The sequence below is a fragment of the Ursus maritimus genome, unplaced genomic scaffold (genome assembly GCF_017311325.1).
Source record: "Ursus maritimus isolate PB19 unplaced genomic scaffold, ASM1731132v1 scaffold_17, whole genome shotgun sequence".
NCBI lineage: Eukaryota > Metazoa > Chordata > Mammalia > Carnivora > Ursidae > Ursus > Ursus maritimus.
The window spans coordinates 43,799,179-43,816,413 of NW_024424119.1; positions in this window are offsets into that span (position 1 = coordinate 43,799,179).

Consider the following 17,235-nt stretch of genomic DNA (forward strand, 5'->3'; position numbering starts at 1 on the left):
AAAGGGGACGATGCAGACTGTGTCTTGAAGATAAGACCCAAAAGTACATAGGAATGAAGCCCACACTACTGACTGCCATCTTGCTTAAAATGTTCTACATGTGGTTAGATGATTTTCTCTATGGCTGGTCTTCTTTGATGTGGGTTCCAAATCCTCCAAATCTTTGGATGTCCCAACACCACAGGTGGCTGTTTCTTCCCAGCTCTCTGAGCATGTAAAATCACCCACATTGTATGACGAATTTAGATCATCCACCCAGAATCAAAAGTATGGAATCACTCTTGTAAACTATACACATGTGATTCCTCATTAGGAATGAAGTTAACCCATTAGGGGACCAGTTTGTGGTGGAAATAGGGTGGAGATCGTAGGGTCCAGATTGGAACAGTTGTAGTAAGGGACATGATTAAGCACTGTCAAGCCCATAAAAATTTATGTCCTAGTGTACAAGCTGAGTAGGGCAGGAGGAAAAAAGGGGAATAAGCAAGAGATGGAGGTTCCAATGTATGTCAGAGACAGGTAAGAAAGGGGGACACTGCAGATTTCTTGTCTACTTCAGAACCCTTTGATCTTACTGTGGATTTAACACAGATTCAGCTCCCTGAAGTGACCTGCTGCTAGGTGAGACCAGACTGGGTCAAGGGAATCAAATGTCTGATTGGGGTCTCCGTGGTAGTAGAGGTGGCTGTCCACCATGACACCCGAACACCTGCTCACCTCGTCTCTCTGGGTCAGTTCAGTGGGATTTGGTTTTATGCGGTGTCAGCAACAAGGCTGACATGTTCTCCCTCCATCCCTATGCGGCAAGGAAGTTCCTGCTGAGATCAGAGAAGGGGAAAGCTAGTGCACGTATGGGTGGGGGACATGGCGGCAGGGAGCAGAGGGTAGAGACAAATGTGTTTAAATCAGCAGAACAATCAGTACCAGGCAGGAGCAATTTTGAGATTAGGGCTTCGGGTTCTATTTTATTTTATTTTTTATAAAAAGAAATGATCTCTCTCTGATGAAAAAGTCGTGCTGCTCTATTGTTGTGATCTCACCTCCACTCAGTTTCACGCAGTTTCATTTCTGACCCACTTTCTTCATCTCCTTCGCTTGTTTCCTTCAAGAGCAGTTTTAGCTCCCAACCCCAACCAGTACCTTACTTAAATTGCTTTAATCTCCAAGTGCTTCTTATATTGATTTTAAACAGTTAAGCTGCCGATCAACTCCTCTCCTTGTGTAGCCGCTGAGGGCAGAGAAATTAAAACAACAAACAAATAAGGCTGGAGCTAGGAAGTCGGTTAGAATTTCCAAATGAATGTCAGAGCTACTAGCAGCACCTCTCTCCCCTCCCACCGTGAAGGTGTAAAAGCATTATGAAGAGACTAGGCCCAGCTTTGTAATATTTAAAATAGCCAACATTTAATGAGTAGCTGCTTGCTGCCAGAAACGCTTCTAAATACTTTATTCATATTAACTCATTTAATCCTCACACAGATTGTGGGGTAAATACTGTCATTAATCTCTTTTAACAGAAGAGGAAACTGAGGCACAGAAAGGTGAGGAGAACATGAAAGGCACAGAGCATGAAATTAAAGGCAGTCTGGCTCTCTGCTGAACTAGTAGCCAGCAAGTTAAAAGGACTCCCTTGCCTTATAACTAAGTCTCCACCAGGCTGTAGCAGAATGAAACAGAAATGTCACCTTCCAAGAAACAAAGAAAGAGTGGTCAAAACGGGCAAAAGTTAAATACCTTTTAATCCAATAAACATGCATGAAGCCCTGGTCATGTATAGGCACTGAGCTTGACCCTGGAGATACAGAGATGATGAAGATGCTGTTACAGCTCTCAGGAACCTCAAAATTTAATGGAGTCTAATCACAGATGGGCAATCCATGGGGAAGACGGTGGTGGAAGAGGAAAAGGCAGGCAAGTGATTCAACAGCTCTTCATTCTTCAAGTGATGACTCAAACCTCACCTCCTCCAGAAAGCCTGTCCTAACCACCTCTGGCTGTTTCCCTCTCGTCTTGTCACTCACTGTTGAATACTACGACAGTAGGACCACTTGTTGGTCTCTCCCACTAGATAGGGTCTGCAAGCCACATTTTGAGAGTTAAATCTAGCTCACTGACTTATTTTTTTAAAGATTTTATTTATTTCAGAGAAGGAGCACAAGCAGGGGGAGGGGCAGAGGGAGAAGCAGACACCCCACTGAGCAGGGAGACTGACCTCGGGCTCAATCCCAGGACCCTGGGATCATGACCTGAGCTGAAGGCAGACACTTAATTGACTGAGTCATCCAGGCACCTGCTCACCGTTTTATAAATAAAGTTTTATTGAAACACAGCCATGGTCATTTGTTTACATATTTGTTTACACATGACTTCTCTTGAGCTACAACAGCAGAGTCGGACAGTTGCATCAGACACTGTCTGTCTGATTTGTAGGGCCTTAACTATTTACTATCTGGCCCTTCTCAGAAAAAGTGTTCTGGCCCTTTTCCAGACTATGACCATTTTTAGGACATTTCTGGATATGCAGCAGCCAACACTCTAGGAGAAGGGTCATTCTGGGTCTGTAATTCCTGCAGCAGCAGCATTTCAGCTTGGCCCATGGTAGATTCTTAAAATGGAAGTTTCTGCTGGAGATAGAAGTAGAGGGGATACTGAACTCCTACCCAGCACTTCTGTTTCCCGTCTCAGTGCACATCCCACCACTGGCACAGCAAACGGTGATTTAGCAACCTTATAGGGTCTGCTGAAACTGCTCTGCAAGAACTAATACACATAGGAAGAGAAGCTTGGGGGCAGGCGGAAGGGATGAAGTGGAGACAAAGGAAAAATAGACCATGCGTGGGATGATTTGCCACTTTAATTTTCTTAGGGAGTGACATCGCTTCTGTGACAGGTAGGTTATTTTGGTTTGTCATTAGGACCCTTATTAATATGGTGTTGGATGTATCTAACTGCACCTGCTGTGTTAGGAATAGTAAAGTGGTGTGTATAATGTCACATCTATCTTGGGAAGGACTGAACAGGAGCTGGCATCAGGGTGGGCAAGCAACAGATTGGACGGTGAGTAGAAATTACCTGCACAATTTCTGTGCTCTGAGCTGGTAACAAGCCCAGCATGTTTGAATGAACACTCTATCCAAGCAATTGCTGGCAAGAGGGTCATCTGTCTTGAAAGAGAACATTTTTGCCTGAATTGCAGCACGCCATGAAAGAGCTCAGCTGGTCTGAACATGATGGTGCCTTGGCCGGCAGTTTCTCCCCAAGTGGTATGTGGGGAACAGTGCAGTTTTTGGAGGGATGGCTGCAACCTGCAGAGAGGCCTAAGAGTCAGGAGGGAGATGTAAACTTGATGGAAAGGGGTGACCCATGAGCTCTAATCTATATGACCAAGACATTGAGGGACTGAGGCAGGCTGAGACTTTTGCTGTTCTTGAAAGTCTTGTGTTGGGTTGCATTTCAACTTGAATCAAAAGGCCCGGAATGATGTCAGTGCCTATTCTTTTCCTTCCTTGTGGAACAGCTGAAAATCTCTGCTCCCTTGTCATAGCCTAGGAGTCATTAGAACTTCAGGGTCAAAGCATTGTTCAAAATGAAGTTCGACTACTTAACTATTAAAATTCAATTAGAGAGCTCTTAAAACTGATAAGGAGCAGGCTTTGCCGGGACACCTCCTTTCCTGAAGAACTGAGATGTTCTGAAAGGACGCCACAATATCCTGGGCCAATTTAACTGTGAGAAATTTGTACAGTTCACTTCATATTGTACCAATAGCTGTCTTCTTGATGCTGCACGATGAACCCAATCTTGCTTTCATGTAATCTATCTTCATGTTTCTGTGGATAGTTTCCTTTTGACCCCTAGATCATGAGAATCCTCTTTTTGAAGTTATATAATCTCATTTCCTTCTGCTTTTTCCGATAGACATGATTGTGATTGCACTCACAACTTTGATAGATTTTTTTTTTTTTCAACATGTCTCAACGTGTGTTTTTAGCCTTCTTTAGTTTGCTATCCAGGATGGATGCAGTGATGGAGTGCTCCTTTTCCCTTGGTAAATGTGCTCCTCTCACAAGGCAGACTGCACTGAGAGGGAAGGACGCTCAGGTGTCAAAAATAATCAGCTCCCAAAGAGAAGCCCTCCTACCCTAAAAATTTACATACAAAGACAAGGAAGCATTTAATTGGTGTGGGGGAAGGGTGTTAAGCAGTGTGGATCCTACACTTGATTTCAGAAGCGCTCGCCTCCTCACTGGAACATTGAGGGTCCTGGTTTAGATTCAAAGTTAAGTTTTTGTTGTTGATATTTTTCTTAAATTTGGAAAAATGTGTTCATTAATTTTGAATTATTTTTTTTCCCCTAAAAGACTGCTATGGAATGGCTGTTAACACAGTTTTGCTTACAACACTTACTTCTGAATTAACTCCTTCTTGGGGACTAAAATACTTTGAAAATACAGAGTTAGTTTTCATGAGTTAAACCAGGGAGCTTATATTTTCTTTTTCTCTGTCTATGATTTTGGCAAGAGGTTTTACTTTCATAGCTATTCAAGTGATCTCCAAGCCATTTTATGGACAAGAGATGTGGCATTTTGCTTGGACCAGAACTTTTTTGAAAAAACTAAGCTATAGGATGTCAGTCATGGAGGAATCCAAGAAATCATGCCATCCAGGCTTTCGCTATATGGGTAAGGAGGAGGTGAATGGCATCTACAGCTGATACTGGACTGAGTCCGAACTTGAGTCAAGGCTTTCTCTTAGTTACTGATTTCTGCCAAAATTGAGGGGTCTCACTGAAATTCTCTCTTATAGAATGGGAACATGAGAAATGCAATCATGGAAAATACGACAATTTCAGTACTGTCTTTATTTCCTTCTTTTCTTTTCCTTTTCCCTTGGCTTTTATGTAAAATCTTTCTTGAAAATGTCACTCTGGGTCAGCTACACTGAGGGGAGATAAGGAAGAGGGGATTATCCACCATTGAAGTAGAGTGCTAGATGGGGCGCCCCTGACTCAGTCCATTAAGCACGTCTGCCTTCAGTTCAGGTCATGATCCAGGGAGTCCTGGGATCGAGCCCTGCATTGCATCAGGCTCCCTGCTCAGCAGGGAGTCTGCTTCTCCCTCTACCCCTCACCTCACTTGTGCTCTCTCTCTCAAATAAATAAATAAATAAATAAATAAATAAATAAATAAAGTCTTTGAAGTAGAGTGCTAAAGAGAGGGTGTGCATCCTAGTACTATCACCCTGTATGATGAGGGTGGCAACACAAAGCAAAATCAGAGAGAGTGAGTAGGTTAAGTGCCCTAGAGTGGGCCATGCAAAGACATCTATGTGGGGCTTTGGGGCACCCTGGTGTGCTGGGCACAGCCTATACCACTGCATTCCACAGGTCCAGGGGATGAAGACTAGTCAGGAGAACTTGCAGCTCCAAAGAACTCTGAAGTCTCCCATTTCTATCTTAAAAATATTATGTGACTTGTAGATTGTATTCCATAACACTATAATCCATAAAAGCTAAGATGCATTTATTGTAAGACACATCATTGTTTTATCACTACGAATGAAAAAACCCCAAATGCTGCAAATTAAATTGTGACACAGCATCGATTGTAAAATACATTCTAATTTCAGAGGTGTTAATACATGAATGTCTGAGAATCAATGAAATACTGGATATTTATCTGTATTTAATATAAAAATTTCCTCCCATCCCCCCAATCTTTAAGTAAGCTTACTTCAAAAAGATGTGCCATGTTTCTCCTTTGCCTTTGTGTACCCACTGGCATATAAATGCAAACACCCAGGAGTATTTATATTCCTGTTTAAGAAACATTAATTATACCATTTCCCAGAGTCAGTGATATGGAGGGGGGTTGGTTAAAGAGAGGAGCTGTGGAATGTTTTTCATTTAAAATCGCAGAAACTTAAGAAAATTAAAAACATGTGTTCAAACAAAAACTTGCACATGAATGTTTATGGCAGCATTATTCATAACACCCAAAAGGTGGAAACAAACCAAATGTCCATCAACTGATGAATGGATAAACAAAACATGGTACGTTCACAGAATATTTTTCTGCCATGGAAGGGAATGAAGTACCAATACATGTTACAACATAGATGAACTTGAAACATGATGCTAAGTGAAAGAAGCCAGTCACAAAAGCCATGCATTATATGAGTCCACGTATACGAAATGTCAGAGTAGGCAAATCATATGGTAAATAGATTAGAGGTTGCCAAGAAGCTGGGGGAAGGTTGGAGTAGAGAGTGACTTTAACGAATAGAAGGTTCATTTTTGGGGTGATGAAAATATTCTGGAATTAAACAATGATGACAGTTGTACAATATTGTGAATATACTTAAAGATACTGAGTTGCACACCTCAAAATAGTTAGAATGATGAATTTTATGTTATGTAATTTTTATCTCAGTAACATAGGTAAAAATGCCTAGAAAATGTTTGCCTACTGCCCCTTCCCCAGGGAAAAGTAGAAGCAACTCTGTTGGAGACAGGATTAGGAACAAGTCATAGCTCAGCCTTCCTCTTGCTCCCAAGAATGACCCCCGAGGTCCTTGTCCAGAACAACCCTGGGGCTCTGACGAGCCAGTGTGAAACCCATTGCCTGAAACTCTCCTCACACAGTGGCCTCCTTTTCCCTGGTGTATTGCAAGGCACAAGCTACCTTCTCCTGGGAGCAGATCCCTTGAGTAGCGAAGAGAGTGCCACACTTCAACACGTGCCTTTCCTCTCCAGCTCTTCCAGGTACTCCAGATGCAGACTGCTCCCTCCCTGGCACTAAGTTCCTCACACATTTGGGAGCCAAGTTTTTCTACCACCCACATCCACCACGAAAGGCCAGCCATGAGGACTTTGGAGAAGCAGCATGTTCTGCTGGAAAGTTTCTTCCCAACCTTAAATCCCCTCTGGAGCAAGGCACACGCACATGGGCCTTACACACTCACAAGTAAGGCATGCAGGCCCTTGGCCCCAGGTGCTGCTTTGGTCAGGAATGACCAGTTGAGCCTGCCTCAAACTCAGCATGTGTTGAGAGCTGACCACAGCAGACTCATGTATTTGCTGCAAGTTCTGACTTGGCTTTTGCTCACAGTAATGTACCTGCCCCCTCTCCGTATCCCTGGTTTCATGGCGACACAGTGCCATCATCTCTGACCCCTGTGGCATCTGTGACCGACTCATGTCTGCCATTTGTGTAGCCTTTCCTTCTAGTAACAGACTCTGTGTGCTCCGGGGAGCAGCCTGAATAGCGGCAGCCTGGAGCCCCGGGCTCCACCTACACTAAGTCCCCAAGAAGCAGCCCATAATGCTGTTTCCCACATCTTTCCTTCTGCTATTTTCTCTGCTTGACATTTTCTCCCTCCTCTTTTTGCCTAACTCACTCATGTTTTAAGACTTAGCTCAGATCCAGTAAATGGATGCCTGGGCATATATGGAAAGATTCATCTCACCTCCCACTCTACATACATAAAAAAAGTTAGATAAAATATAATAAAAGTAAATAATACACAGCCACTCTTAACACATAGAGAGGGAAATCCACAATGCCAGCATGGAAGAGGGACCTGGCTGGGGATCTATTAATATGGGCTGATTTCTAACTCACAGGAGTGGGGGAGGTTATATAAATGAATATGGGCTTTGCTCACCTGGGTGAACTGAAATCCTGAATAAAGACAGGAGTCTTAAAGAATGCCGTATCTGTGAAATAGTAATCTTACCACTAGCCCTCCACCCCCAGCGCCATATGTAGAAATTAGAACCCCACGAGAAGTCAGAATCCTTGGCCAAAACTAAATACACCTGCAGAATTTGAACTCACATAATCTTTGGGTTAAGATTCCAAGAAAAAAAAATAATGTAAGATGTAACGAGCACTGGGTGTTATATGCAACTGATGAATTGCTAAATTCTACCCCTAAAACTAATAATAGAGTATATGTTACCTAAATTGAATATAAATAAAAATAAAAAAAAAATTAATGTAAAAAAGCAAATAGTCTCAGATTAACCCATTGGGATGCTTCCATAAGACAAAATGCGAGTCACTCCCACAATGCACACCCCTACTGAGATGATATCCTAGTAAAAAATTACATATCACACAATGAAACAGCCACAAAGAAAGGGAGTTCTCCCATGAAACAAATGGAAGAATTCATACCAAATGGCTGGACGACTGGACTATCTGAAGGAGATTTCAAAGTAATTATTTTTAAAGTGGTAAAATGATAAGTAAATGTAGTGTATGTCAGTCAAGAGCAATAGAATATTGAAAATTAATGGGTGGATTTTTAAAAAAATTAAATAGAAATTCTAGAAATTAAGGTACTTATAGACATTAAAAGCCCAATGGGTGGATAGTACAGTAGACTAGAACAGAAGAGAATTAGTGAACTGGAATATAGCTTTGAGGAAATCACCCAAAGTGTAGCTCACAGATATAAGGAGAAGAAAGAAAAATTAGGCCTGTGAGATAAACTAAGAATACCCAGCACGCATCTAACAGAGAAAATGTAAATCCAGAAGAGAGTGATGGTCATAGAAAAACAGGCTAATTTTTTTTTCTGTTTTTTTTGAAATTGTGGTTAAAAAAAAAACCCTCATAATATAAAATTTACTATCTTAGTGATTTTTAAGTGTACAGTTGAGTGGTATTACACATATTCACATGATCATGAAACTGAACTCTGGAACTTTTTCATCTTATAAATCTGAAACTGCTTACCCATTAAACAATTCCTCCTTTCCCTTCCCTGCCCCCAGCAACTATCATTCTACTTTCTGTTTCTGTGAAGTGGATTATTTTACATACCTCATATAAGAGGAACTGTATCTTCCTTTTTTAAAAAGTTTTATTGATCTCAGGACCCTGAGATCATGATCTGAGCTGAAACCAAAAGTCAGTGTTCAACAACCTATTGTACCACCAGGCACCGCCCCCTCTTTTTCTAAAGAAGTATTTTCCTAGCTTTAAAAACAGATCAAATCAGCATATAGGGTTCTGGATAAGATAAATAAAAACAAATCTATGCTCAAGGTATTTTGTATCAATATGATAGAATATCAAAGATGAATTATTAAAAGCCACAAAAAAGGAAAGAGAGGCTACTCACAAAGAGATGTGAGTTATGTTGGCCTGACAACTGTCAACCTAGCATTCTATACCCAGCTTGATCCATCACTGGGTAATCAAATTAAAATAAAGACATTTTTAGGCAGAAAAAGAGACTGATGTAATTTGCCTATTCACTGGCCTCTCCAAAAGAACTACTGAAGGATAAACTAGAGTAAAAAGGAAACTGAATTTAAGTGAAAAGCGCAAGATGCTGGAAGCAATGCTGAGTATTAAGCATACTGTCAACACTAAGTAAATATAAACTTCAAATAAATATATGTGTGTGTGTGTGTGTGTGTACTGGGAGGGTATTTAAAGGTGAAAATAAAATACTTGTCAATTATATGCGATATAGGGAAAAAGATTTCATAGAGAGGGTCCTACGTGCCTCACAATATTCACACAGAAAACAGACATGTTGATTGATTTCAAACCTTATCAAATTTGGTGTACATGTTTAAAATTGAAGAGTAATCTCTAAATTAACCCAAATGGAATGTACTTCCAATTTAAAAAAAGGGAAATAAACTTTTTCAGTTCAATAGAAAGCAGGAAAGAACACAAAAAGAAGCCAGGGCAAGACACAGTAATTGAGTGCTACCTAGCAATGGAAATGAATGCCTACATCTGTATGTATTAACAAGGGTAAACCACAAAGATACAATATTCAGAGTAAAAGAAAAAGTTGCAAAGTCTATATATGGGGTTAACATATGTATTTCTCATAATACATGAAATACCATTTACTGTTTAAGTATATGTACAAATATAAAATATGACTGTGAATTACTAACTCCATCACCAGGGTAGAAGTTGCTTCTGGAGATAAAAAAAGAATATAGAATTTAAAAAGCCTAGAAAGAAGTTTCCTACCATATTGGTAATCTTAAATTCTGGGTAAATTTTGAAACATTTATGAAAAAATGTTGATATTAGTTAAATCTAGGTGGGGAGTATGGGTTTTACGATATTATATTATTCTTGTTCTATAGATTTGAAATATTTTATTTCAAAAAGATTCAGTTTAGGATGCCCCTCTCCCATGAAGCCCTCCCAGGCTCTCTACCTCTAGACTATATCTGATACTCTCTCCTGTGCTCTTAGAGCTACATGCATGTATCCTATCAAAGCACCTGTCATATGTTAGCTTAGGTGGTGCTCTCCAGAAGCAGAGCCCGAGACAGGGGTTTGGGTCCATCTGATTTACACAGGAAATGCTCATCAGCAAAAATCTGTAAGGGAGAGACTGACGTAGGGTAAAGAAGGGGAAAGAGCCAAGCATGGATGTGCTCTACGGCACAGCCTAGCCTTGGTCTGATCTATAGGGATAGAACTCTTAAGCAAAACCACACCACAGTGTTGTCTCCCTCCCTGGGTAAGATGGATGCCTTTCGTACCTCTGTATCCATTTGATGACTATGGCCCATCACTAGTGGAGGTACATGGCTCCAGGCATTCAAGTACATCTCTCTCAAGAAGGAAATGAAGGCAACCATGAATCCTAGGAGCCAACACTCTGAAGAGGTGGAGCTCAGTGCAACAGACCCAGCACATCATCTGGGTGAGGCACCAAACAGCCTCTATCACAACCTTATTGCTCATGTTCCTCTCTACCTTTCCTTAAATTGAGAGCTGGGTCCTACTCAGCATTCTGCCTCCAAGCCTAGCACCGTGCTTGCATAGAGTGTGTTCTCAGACACATTTAGTGAACTGGCATGAACCTGGAAAAAAATGATCCAGCAATGCTAAAAGAGAATGTTAATGTCAATAGGAAAAAGGCCAAAGGTTCTTCCTCCTGCATTCCTGAGCCCATTGGTGGAGTGCCAAATTGTTTTCTTCCTGATAAAGAGACATGCATGCATGTATGCATCTATTCATTTAGCATTTATTCAACACCTACTGTGTGCCAGGCACTGGAGACCAAAAGCTGTATATATTATGCTTATATCCTTAGGTTATATTACAGTCAAATGAGTAAGGCAATTAATTCCTATCAGCTTATATTAATGGAGGGTTCAGTTTCTAGGATCTGTGGGAGCTACCATTTTGAATAATTAATACAATCAGCCCATAAGCCCTTAATAATTCAGAAGGGGAAACAGGAATGCATATTCAAAAAATCTGATATCAGATAAACTTCATAAGTGCAATAACTTGAGTTCAACTATGTGATAAATATTCAATATGATATAATTCATTCATTCATTCCTCATTTGTTAATTTCTTCTTTGAGCAAATATTTAATAAGGGTCTATTGTGTACTAAGCACTGAGAGGTGTGTAGTATCAAGTGTTGAATAAGACAACATGTTCATAGATTTACAGATTACTAGACTTGTAGGAAAGACAAACATTCTCGAGTTACTCATAAGCACATATAGAGTGACAAGTTACAGTTAGTCTATGAATGAAGAAAACCAAATACTATGAAGCAAGATAATGGAGGAAACCCTGATTTGGTTTCAGGAGTTATGAAAAGTGTTCCAAACAAATTGACTTTTTTGTACTTTATGAGTGAAGAATGAGGACAAGTGACTAAAGAGTGAGTAGAAGAGTATTCAGATGTAGGGGAAAGAGTCACAAAGTTTCTGATGACTGCATCAGAAAGTTGGCTGCATTTAGCTTGGGAGTAGAGTGATTTGGAGAATGGCTGGGGTGAGGGCATAGGGGTTGGATCATGCATTCCTTTGAAGGCCTTGTTAACATATTTGAATTTCATTCCAAATGCAAAGGGGGGGGGCACCGGAAAGTTTAAGCAAAGGAGAGATATGATCTGATTCATGGTTTTAAAAAGATTAGTCTACCAGAGTGGAGAATGGATTAGAGGCAAACAAGGATGGATAAGAGATGGGAAGATAAACAGCTGGCCATCCATGAGATCCCAGTGGCTTGAAGTAGGCATGACAGGTTCAATGCATATGTTGAGTGTTGGATGGACAAAGCTGGGAGGTAAATTGGATATGAGAGGTGAAGAAGGGAGAGACATAAGAATGATTCCAGATTCGGAACTTAAGCAACTGGGTAAATGAAAGGACTATTAACTAGAGATATAGAAAATTGAGTAGACATTGACACTAAGAGAACTCAGGAAGACTTCTAGGGGTAAGTACAATATCTGGACAGGACATTAAAAAAAGATTAATTTGAGAAAAGGGGGTTGTTCTAGGCGGAGAGAACAATGTAAACAAAAGCTTGGCATGAAAGAGTACATGGCATAGAAAATGGCAGAAAAAGACTATGACATAGGGTTATGCAAAGTGACACTGTGTGGGGATGTTGTTATCAGGATACAAGATTGAAAAGTTAAGTAGATGTGAGGAATCAAAGACTGAAATTAATCTGTATAAAAAGATAATCTTTGGAGGTTTTAGGCAGTGGAATAACATGTTCAGACCTGCTTCTTCTTCTTCCTTTTTTTTTTTTTTATTTTTAGGAAGATCTCCAGAATTTTTGGAGCTCTGTAAGGGAGAAAAAATAGTTGGTGTTGGAGAAAGAGACATTTTGGGAAAATTGAAATATATGCAATCTTTTTTTAGCATCTCTAACAGATCAGTTTAAGAATATGAGCATGCATTATGTATAATTTGGGTTGTTTTTAAAAAGATCATGTTTCATGTTTGTTATATATAGAGCTGCTATGGCCTGGACAACTCTTGGAATAGATTTTATTTTCCCATTAGGATGGAGGTGGGGGTGTGGTGGCTACCCATTGGTCAACAATGTTGCCTTGTCAAATCTTGTCTTTTCTAACCTAAATTTTCATATAACTCTTTTATAACTCGAGAAAAGAAGGCTGGATTTGCTTTTGTTTTTGGATGGCCTGCTCTCTTGCCCACTAAAGTATTCTTCAGACCAAAAAGCAAAGGAAAGTATGACTGAGAAATCATGGGACAGCAGATACTATTCATGGCATGAGATTATAAAAAAGATAAAAAAATATTTTTTTTCTATTTTTGCTTTTTGGTACTTTAAAGTCAAAGCAGTGTCCTTGACCAGGAGTCAGTAAACTTTTTCTGGGGCCAGATAATGAATGTTTCAGGCTTTGTGGACTCTATGGTCTCTGTTCCAAGTATTCGTGTCTGCCTTATAATACAAAAGCAACCATAGATGATACATTAACAAATGATTATGCCTGTGTTCCAATAAACTTTATTTACAAAAACAAGTGTTGAGCCATATTTGTTGACCCTTGCCCAAGACCCCCACATCAAATAATATCATTAGGCTTTTGACGGGTTTTATTTTGTGACTCTTTAAAAATGTCTGCTTCTGCCTTTTTATATCACATGTAGTTTATAGAGTATCGCTATGTCTAATTTGTCACTTACAAAGGTTGTTCAGTTTAATCTACTCATGTGCAGCAGAGGCAGTACTCAATACAAGTGAGTCCTGGGAGTGGTAGCCCTTTGTTTTAATCAAAGTTATGAAAATTGTTCCCAAATTCTAACTTATGTTTGTGTCCTCTTTTGCCTTGAGTTAATATTTTTAAACTTTCTGTTTGATGGCTAATACAATTTGCCTCTCAAATAAAATTCTCAATTCTCACTCATCCTGAGAGAGTGGGGAAGAGAGACAGCAGAAAGAGGAAAAGGAAAATGAGAACAAGGATTGTGGGCCAAGGACAAAGAGAAGGAAGCACGGCATTTTGTTGTTGTTTTTTGCCTGAACTCATGGGCCAGGATCTGTGCCAAAATGTTACAAACACTATTTAATTCCCCCAACAATCCTATAAAGTAGGTTAGGATCCCCATTTAAATATTGGTAAGAACCCTTCTAAGGTTGGTTTCTCCACAAGGAGACACTGAAACAAGATTCTGAATTCAAACAGTCTATCTGGGAGGCAATCCCAGGAAACAAGGTGAGGGAGTGAGCAAATAAGCCAGGGAAGGAGAAATGCTAAAGGATGTGTTGTTGAAGAAGCAACTAACACTTCGTCCCTCTGGGGACCCTTACAAAGACTGTAGAACACACCCCATAACTGTCCTACTAAGGATCAAGGAAGCTGGGGTATTTAATCACCAAGTCCTCTAACTTCTTGATGAAGTTTGCTCTTGGGGTCATTAACCCTTTAGATCTTCTCCATCTTGCCCCATATGTATGTTGACACCATTCCTGAAGCCAGAGAATGATTTTAGGGAGAGACAACCAGGTGACAGAGGCAGAAATTGTCCATGGAAACTTCAGATGGCACGGACCAACAGGATACATGCGGGTGGGGTACCAACAGTAAATGCCATAGACACTAAGTCTCAAATGCGTGCATGATGCTATTTTTCCTGACACTCACCATTATTTATTCTTTTGTCTCACTGGAAACTATTATCAGTCCAAGACCTAAAGGTAAGGGTGGGGTCAATCTCTGGGAAGGGGCTTTAAACTAATAATGCCTCTAATTTTTCCAAGACTTCTCTCTTCCCAGAACCCACAAAGACTCCAGTTTGCATTTACTCTGGCATGATTCAATTTTAGTGGGAAAGAAATCAAAGCAATGTTTTCACAATCCACTAAATCATCCCCAGCCTGTCATTTACCCACGTGAAACACAGATGTAGGATTAACAAGGTAAGCCACATCTGCAAATAGTATGGTTCACGTCTGATGAGACCTGTTTTAACAGCAATGAGGGAATGCTCTCTGTCTGGAAACTTAGAGGCATACACCCAGGTATGGAAAAAGACAGGTGTTTAGAGAAAAAAAAATCAAGTGCTTCATAAATGTTAGCTAGTACCATTATCATAGATTTTTTTAAACAACTGGCTAGTCTTTAACATACCCTCCTCTTCTCTGCTTTAGGTCCATCTTCCTGAGTTGGAGTGAGCAGGAGACGGATTTCATTAGAGCACAAGAGCTAACATATGGGAAAGGTATGAGACCTTGTTTCTGTGTTCCTCCAGAGGACAAATGCAGAATGGATGGTGGTGATGGGGGAACTCCAAGAAATAACTGAACTCAATCTGAGGAAGAACTTTCTGGAAGTTAGCACAATCTGAGACTAAGATTGTTCTCCCTTGTGAAGCGGTTAGCTCCCCACCACTGGAGAAGCCGGCTTCCCATGAGCTGCAGCCAGGATAGCAAGAGTTATGGCATTGGGTACAAGCAGGGAAGAGATAACCACTGCCGTTTGTTTCAAATAATGGTCTCTGGAGTCTGGTAGCTTGGGTTCAATCTTGGCTGTTATTATTACTCCTTCTGAGCTTTAGTTTTCTGAGGGGTAATCATAGTATATATTATATACTTTATTATATATTTTCACAGGTTCTGTGGATATCCTAAGATTATGTATATATAGTGCTCGATGCAGTGTCTAGCCATAGTCATCATTAAATTGCTATTTGTTGTTATTAAAGAGCTCACAACAAATTAGGGATTTGCGTAGAATGTCTCCTGGCATCACATACTGAGTGCTCTCTCTGTCTTGTGCTCGAGCCAGATGCTGAAATACAGAAATGGATACAACGGCTCCTTTCCCACAAGGAGCTCCCAGCATGGATATGCTTGTGTACAGGGATCTCCTCCGGATTAATTAGTCCGAGCAGACCTACTGGCCGGGGTCTCAGGGAATGACATGTCTGGCTGAAGCCTAGCCGCTGTGCCTGGGAGAGGGCCAGTCTAATGGGTGATGGAAATAGGTGAGCCACGTGGTCCCACGCAATTTCCAGAGGGTAACAAGCAGACACAGTAAAATCCAGACGACTGTAGGTAATCAAACAAACAAGTCACAAGTGTTTATCTAGGAAAATAAAAAATAAATGTTAAAAATCAGCACTATGGGGAAAAAGAAGCCTCAAAAAGTCAGTCTGTTGGTATCCAGGGAGGTTAGCTTGTCCCAGACCCATGCAAACAGTGATCGAGAACAAAAGGAGCTACAGAGAACTACAACTTGTAGAGCATTTACTAATATCAGACCTTCCCCTAGATACTTCATATACACTGGAATATTCACTCTGTTCAGTAGTCATACGATATAGATTCTACTATAAAACATCACCATTTAAGTTAAAACTGAAGTTTGAAGAGGTTAAACTACCCAACTGGGGTCACAAGGTACACAGGTGGGGAGACTTTCGGGCTAACTATTTACCCAGGAGGGAAGGATTATTGGAGAAACATCAGTTTGCTAGCCATTTTTCTTAGGACAGAATGGTCCTGACTGTGGCTTCTGGGCTTTGGGGAGACAATGGAGCATTCTGGATCTGAGATCTGCTGTTGACTTGTTTTTGCCATTGGTACTTCCCTGCAGTAACCTGGAATCACACCTGTCTGCAAAATTGCTTTGAGATGAATAATAGGAAATGGAGAACAAGGAATGAGACAGATGTGGCAGTTGCCATGGAAATGCAGCAGTCATTGTAGCCCTATTCTGGGTGGTGACACTCATAAAATTGTATGAAATGGGAATATTCTCCTGTGAAGGTACATGAAAGTGAGATGATCACAGGGAACCCTCTTCTCCAAAAGTAGTGGTTGGCTGCATTGACACAGGTAGGGGCACAGGAACAGTGCAGCATTCACAGGTCCAAATTCTACGTGATTACCTGGCTGTGTGGTCTTGGACAAGTCATTTAACCTCTCTTGGTTTCAACTTCCCTTGAGGTAACAATGTCTACTTTGTAGGATTGCTGAAAGTATTAAATGAGTTAATGATGCAAAGTGTGGGACATTAAATCAAATATTTCAGCCTATTAATAATATCTGACTCCGTGTGTGACCTTGGATTTATTCTTCTACCTGTCTCAACTGAGGTTCATCCAACATGAAAAATGGGCCAGAATTCAGCTTCTTTCCTGACTTGGCAGCAGTGTAAAGGTGGGGATAGTTACCCTTGCCAATCTTAGCTAGGTCGGACCTTGCATAAAATCAAACAAACAGAATCTTATTCCAAATCCCCACAGGAAGGAGCATGTGTAGGGGTCACTCTTGCTCTGCCAAATATTGGCTTTCTTTCCTGGACATTTAAAAATATATTTTCACAGGTAAAACAAAGCCTACTGATGTCCAAAAGAAAAACAGCAAGCAGAAGGAGGCTTCCCCTCTCCTCTCCCTTATTACTAATGCTTATCCAGGACTACTGGTGTGAAAGCAATATCAGTGTTAGGAAGTTG